This window comes from Arachis ipaensis, chromosome B2, assembly GCF_059453495.1.
Source record: "Arachis ipaensis isolate K30076 ecotype BB chromosome B2, ASM5945349v1, whole genome shotgun sequence".
Lineage (NCBI taxonomy): Eukaryota > Viridiplantae > Streptophyta > Magnoliopsida > Fabales > Fabaceae > Arachis > Arachis ipaensis.
Genome location: NC_142437.1, coordinates 62,606,389 through 62,613,444, shown reverse-complemented (window position 1 = coordinate 62,613,444; position 7,056 = coordinate 62,606,389). Strand labels below are relative to the sequence as shown.

At 37.5% G+C, this 7,056-nt stretch overlaps 1 non-coding gene across 1 annotated transcript; it reads right to left on the bottom strand.

Annotated features, from left to right (window-relative positions):
• Window positions 1–6,030: 6,030 nt before the first annotated feature.
• Window positions 6,031–6,138, bottom strand: LOC148574113 (small nucleolar RNA R71). Its single transcript, XR_015905851.1, has one exon. It is a non-coding gene; the product is annotated as a small nucleolar RNA R71 (small nucleolar RNA).
• Window positions 6,139–7,056: the final 918 nt, after the last annotated feature.

Here is a 7,056-nt window from a genome sequence, read left to right as displayed (position 1 = left end):
TCCTTTCAGCTCCGGCTTTCTCAATTCCCATGTTGCACTCCTTAACTGCCCAAAAAGCTCTGTGTTCTACCTCAACGGGGAGATGACAAGCTTTTTCATAAACCAAGCGGAAGGGACTCATCCCAATGGGTGTCTTGTATGCTGTTCGGTATGCCCACAGCGCATCTTGTAGCCTGGTTCTCCAGTCTTTTCTATGAGGCTTTACTATCTTTTGCAAGATACGCTTAATTTCTCTGTTTGACACCTCGGCTTGCCCATTAGTTTGGGGATGGTAAGCTGTTGCAACTTTATGAATTATCCCATGCTTCTTCATCAATCCTGTTAGTCTCCTGTTACAAAAATGGGTGCCTTGATCGCTCACGATCGCTCGTGGTGATCCAAAGCGACATATAATATGGTTTCTCACAAAGGAAACAACAGTGTTAGCATCATCAGTGCGGGTAGGAATTGCTTCCACCCATTTGGAAACATAATCCACAGCTAACAATATATAAAAATATCCATTAGAATTTGGAAATGGACCCATGAAGTCAATGCCCCAAACATCAAAAATTTCACAGAAAAGCATATATTGTTGAGGCATCTCATCCCTTCTGGATATATTACCAAATTTCTGGCATGGGAGACAAGATTTACAAAACTCAGCAGCATCTCTAAAAAGAGTAGGCCACCAGAATCCACAGTCTAAGATCTTTCTAGCTGTTCTTTGAGGGCCAAAATGTCCTCCACTCTCAGATGAGTGAAAGGCCTCTAAAATGGACTGGAATTCTGATTGAGGCACACAACATCTAATTATCTGGTCAGCGCCACATCTCCATAAATATGGGTCATCCCATATATAATATTTAGACTCGCTTTTCAGCTTGTCTCTTTGATGCTTAGAAAAAATTGGAGGAAATGTGCGGCTAACTAAATAATTAGCAACAGGTGCATACCAAGGGACTACCTCGGATACTGCTTGCAGGTTATCAAAAGAAAAATTATCATCTATAGGAGTAGAATCATCCTTAATATGTTCAAGGCAACTCAAATGGTCTGCTACTAAATTCTGATTACCACTCCTATCCTTTATTTCTAAATCAAATTCTTGTAACAGCAGTATCCAGCATATAAGTCTTGGTTTGGACTCCTTTTTAGCTAATAGATACTTTAAAGCTGCATAGTCTGAATACACTACTACTCTAGTACCAAGTAAATAAGCCCGGAATTTGTCCAGAGAAAAAATAATAGCAAGAAGTTCTTTCTCAGTAGTAATATAATTGGACTGCGCAGTGTCTAAAGTCTTAGACGCATAGGCAATAACAAAAGGATCCTTACCTTCACGCTGAGCCAGGGCTGCTCCTACTGCATGGTTGGAAGTATCGCACATGATTTCAAATGGCTGGCTCCAGTCTGGTCCTTTCACAATTGGAGCTTGAGTCAGAGCAGTCTTCAGCTTATCAAACGCTTGTTTGCAATCCTCACTGAACTCGAACTCAATATCCTTCTGCAGTAATCTGGATAAGGGAAGTGCCACCTTACTAAAGTCCTTAAAAAATCTCCTGTAGAAACCTGGATGGCCAAGGAACGAACGGACTTCCCTCACAGAGGAGGGGTAAGGTAAACTAGAAATAACATTCACCTTTGCTGGGTCTACAGAAATGCCATTATTAGATACCACATGTCCTAATACAATCCCTTGTTTTTACCATAAAGTGGCATTTTTCGAAATTCAATACAATGTTTGTATTAACACATCTATCTAATACTCTAGATAATCCATCTAAGTAAAGGCTAAAAGAATCACCATAAACGCTAAAATAATCCATAAAAACTTTCATACAGTCCTTGATGAGCGGATAATTTATACGCTTTTTGGCATTGTTTTTAGTATGTTTTTAGTAGGATCTAGTTACTTTTAGGGATGTTTTCATTAGTTTCTATGTTAAATTCACATTTCTGGACTTTACTATGAGTTTGTGTGTTTTTCTATGATTTCAGGTATTTTCTGACTGAAATTGAGGGACTTGAGCAAAAATCAGATTCAGAGGTTGAAGAAGGACTGCTGATGCTGTTGGATTCTGACCTCCCTGCACTCAAAGTGGATTTTTTGGAGCTACAGAACTCTAAATGGCGCGCTTCCAATTGCGTTGGAAAGTAGACATCCAGGACTTTCCAGAAATATATAATAGTCTATACTTTGGCCAAGAATAGATGACGTAAACTGGCGTTCAACGCCAGCTTTCTACCCAAATCTGGCGTCCAGCGCCAGAAAAGGAGCCAAAACCAGAGTTGAACGCCCAAACTGGCACAAAAGCTGGCGTTCAACTCCAAGAAAGACCTCTACACGTGAAACACTCAAGCTCAGCCCAAACACACACCAAGTGGGCCCCGGAAGTGGATTTATGCATCAATTACTTACTCATGTAAACCCTAGTAGCTAGTTTATTATAAATAGGACCTTTTACTATTGTATTTGGCATCCTGGATTGTATTTTGATCCTGTGATCACGTTTTGGGGGCTGGCCATCTCGGCCATGCCTGGACCTTCACTTATGTATTTTCATACGGTAGAGTTTCTACACTCCATAGATTAAGGTGTGGAGCTCTGCTGTTCCTCAAAGATCAATGCAAAGTACTACTGTTTTTTATTCAACTCATCTTATTTCGCTTCTAAGATATCCATTCGCACCTAAGAACGTGATGAAGGTGATGATTATGTGTGACGCTCATCACCATTCTCCCCTATGAACACGTGCCTGACAAACACTTCCGTTCTACATGAAATAAGCTAGAATGAATATCTCTTAGATCTCCTAACCAGAATCTTCGTGGCGTAAGCTAGAATGATGGCGGCATTCAAGAGAATCCGAAAAGTCTAAACCTTGTCTGTGGTATTCCGAGTAGGATTCAATGATTGAATGACTATGACGAGCTTCAAACTCGCGATTGTTGGGCGTTAGTGACAGACGCAAAAGGAGGGTGAATCCTATTCCAGCATGATCGAGAACCGACAGATGATTAGCCGTGCTGTGACAGAGCATGTGAGCATATTTTTCACTGAGAGGAGGGGATGTAGCCACTGACAACGGTGATGCCCTTGCATAAAGCCAGCCATGGAAAGGTGTAAGATTGATTGGATGAAGATAGCAGGAAAGCAGAGGTTCAGAGGAACGAAGGCATCTCCATTCGCTTATCTGAAATTCTCACCAATGAATTACATAAGTATTTCTATCCCTATTTTATTATATTAAATTCGAAAACACCATTATCAATTTATATCTGCCTAACTGAGATTTGCAAGGTGACCATAGCTTGCTTCACACCAACAATCTCCGTGGGATTCGACCCTTACTCACGTAAGGTATTACTTGGACGACCCAGTGCACTTGCTGGTTAGTTGTATCGAAGTTGTGAACCATGGTATTGGCACCATGTTCTTGGCGCCATTGCCAGGGAAAGAAAGAGCCATGAATTTTACATAATTAAAGTGTAATCACGATTACGCGTACCAAGTTGCTCACGTTGCCAGGGATTGTTCGAGCCTGGACATCACAATTTCGTGCACCAAGTTTTTGGCGCCGTTGCCGGGGATTGTTTGAGTATGGACAACTGACGGTTCATCTTGTTGCTCAGATTAGGTAATTTTCTTTTTGTTTTGTTTTCAAAAATTTTTCAAAAATCTTTCAAAAATTTTTCATCTGTTTTCGAAAAAAAAAATAAAAAAATAATAATATAAAAATGTTCTCAAAAATTTTATTCAAAATTTTTAAGAATGAATTCTAGTGTTTCATGAAGCATGTGAAGCCTGGCTGGCTGTAAAGCCATGTCTAAATTCTTTTGGACTGAGGCTTCCAACCATCAGCTGTTATACGACTGTAGGGTATGTCAGGCATGTCATGTCTGAATTACATGCTGAAGCTTGGCTGGCCATTGGCCATGTCTAGTGTTTTGGACCAGAGCTTTCATTGAAAGCTTGGCTGGCTAGTGAGCCATGTCTAATTCCTGGACTGAAGCTTTAGACTAAGAATGCAATATTCCTGGAATTCATGTTAAAAATTTTGGAATCCTTATTTTTTCTTTTTCATATAATTTTCGAAAAATACCAAAAAAAAAAAATTAGAAAATCATAAAAATCAAAAATATTTTTCTGTTTCTTGTTTGAGTCTTGAGTCATGTTATAAGTTTGGTGTCAATTGCATGTGCATCTTGCATTTTTCGAAAATTCTCATGCATTCATAGTGTTCTTCATGATCTTCAAGTTGTTCTTGGTAAGTCTTCTTGTTTGATCTTGATGATTTTTTGTTTTGTGTCTTTTCATGTTTATCATATGCATTCTTGAATTCTTAGTGTCTAAGCATTAAAGAATTCTAAGTTTGGTGTCTTGCATGTTTTCTTTGCATTAAAACTTTTTCAAAAATATGTTCTTGATGTTCATCATGACATTCAAAGTGTTCTTGGTGTTCATCTTGACATTCATAGCATTCTTGCATGCATCACATGTTTTGATCTAAAATTCTCATGCATTGCATCATTTTTCTTGTTTTTCTCTCTCTTCATTAAAAATTCAAAAATCAAAAAAATATCTTTCCCTTTTTCTATCTCATCAAATTCGAAAATTTGAGTTGACTTTTTCAAAATTTTTTAAAATCAAGTTGTTTCTTATGAGTCAAATCAAATTTTCAGTTTGAAAATCTTATCTTTTTCAAAATCTTTTTTTTTCTTTTTTTTTTCAAAAATCAAATCTTTTTCAAAATTCTTAGTTATTTTCGAAAATTCCAAAAATATTTTTAAAAAATCTTTTTTCTTAATTTTTATATCAAATTTTCGAAAATAACATAATCAATTAATGTTTTGATTCAAAAATTTGAAGTTTCTTACTTGCTTGTTAAGAAAGATTCAAACTTTAAGTTCTAGAATCATATCTTGTGATTTCTTATGAATCAAGTCATTAATTGAGATTTTAAAAATCAAATCTTTTTCAAAACTAATTTCAAAATTATCTTTTTATCTTACCTTTTTCAAAAAGTTGGTTTCAAAATATCTTTTCTGACTTCCTAACTTCTTATCTTTTCAAAATTTGTTTCAACTAACTAACTAACTTTTTGTTTGTTTCTTAACTTTTTCAAAACTACCTAACTAACTCTTTCTCTCTCTAATTTTCGAAAATATCTTCCCCCTTTTTCAAAAATTTCTTTTTAATTAACTAATTATTTTTATTTTTTATTTAAAAAAATTTTTTTCGAAAAATACTAACATTTTTCAAAAACCATTTTCGAAAATCACTAACTCTTTTTCAAAAATTATTTTTGAAAATTCTCCCTCTCCCATCTTATTCTATTTATTTATTCATCTACTAACATCTCATCTTACATCTCAACCCTCCTCACAGTTGTGTTTCTTCCATTATACTACATTCTTTGTCTCCCCCTCTTCTTCCACTCACAAAGGGATCCCTATACTATGGTATAAAGGATCTCTATTATTATTATTTTTCTGTGCCCTCTTCTTTGTCATATGAGCAGGAGCAAGGACAAGAATATTCTTGTTGAAGCAGATCCAGAACCTGAAAGGACTCTGAAGAGAAAATTAAGAGAAGCTAAAATACAACAATCCAGAGATAACCTTTCAGAAATTTTCGAACAGGAAGAGGAGATGGCAGCTAAAAATAATAATAATGTAAGGAAGATGCTTGGTGACTTTACTGCACCTAATTCCAATTTACATGGAAGAAGCATCTCCATTCCTGCCATTGGAGCAAACAACTTTGAGCTGAAACCTCAATTAGTTTCTCTGATGCAGCAGAACTGCAAGTTTCATGGACTTCCATCTGAAGATCCTTTTCAGTTCTTAACTGAATTCTTGCAGATATGTGATACTGTTAAGACTAATGGAGTAGATCCTGAAGTCTACAGGCTCATGCTTTTCCCTTTTGCTGTAAGAGACAAACCTAGATTATGGTTGGATTCTCAACCCAAAGACAGCCTGAACTCTTGGGATAAGCTGGTCACGGCTTTCTTAGCCAAGTACTTTCCTCCTCAAAAGCTGAGCAAGCTTAGAGCTGATGTTCAAACCTTCAGACAGAAAGAAGGTGAATCCCTCTATGAAGCTTGGGAAAGATAAAAACAGTTGACCAAAAAGTGTCCTTCTAACATGCTTTCAGAATGGACCATCCTGGATATATTCTATGATGGTTTATCTGAGCTATCAAAGATGTCACTGGACACTTCTGCAGATGGATCCATTCACCTAAAGAAAACGCCTGCAAAAGCTCAAGAACTCATTGACATGGTTGCTAATAACCAGTACATGTACACTTCTGAAAGGAATCCTGTGAGTAATGGGACGCCTATGAAGAAGGGAGTTCTTGAAGTTGATACTCTGAATGCCATATTGGCTCAGAATAAAATATTGAGTCAGCAAGTCAATATGATCTCTCAGAGTCTGAATGGAATGCAAGCTGCATCCAACAGTACTCAAGAGGCATCTTCTGAAGAAGAAGCTTATGATCCTGAGAACCCTGCAATAGCAGAGGTGAATTACTTAGGTGAACCTTATGGAAACACCTATAACTCATCATGGAGAAATCATCCAAATTTCTCATGGAAGGATCAAAAGCCTCAACAAGGCTTTAACAATGGTGGAAGAAACAGGTTTAGCAATAGCAAGCCTTTTCCATCATCCACTCAGCAACAGACAGAGAATTCTGAGCAGAATCCATCTAGCTTAGCAAACTTAGTCTCTGATCTATCTAAGGCCACTGTAAGTTTCATGAATGAAACAAGGTCTTCCATTAGAAATCTGGAAGCACAAGTGGGCCAGCTGAGTAAAAGGATCACTAAAATCCCTCCCAGTACTCTCCCAAGCAATACAGAAGAGAATCCAAAAGGAGAGTGCAAGGCCGTTGACATAAGCAAAATGGCCGAACCCAATGAGGGAGAGGAGGACGTGAATCCCAAGGAGGAAGACCTCCTGGGACGTCCAGTGATCAATAAGGAGCTTCCCTCTGAGGAACAAAAGGACTCTGAGGCTCATCTAGAGAGCATAGAGATTCCATTAAACCTCCTTATGCCCTTC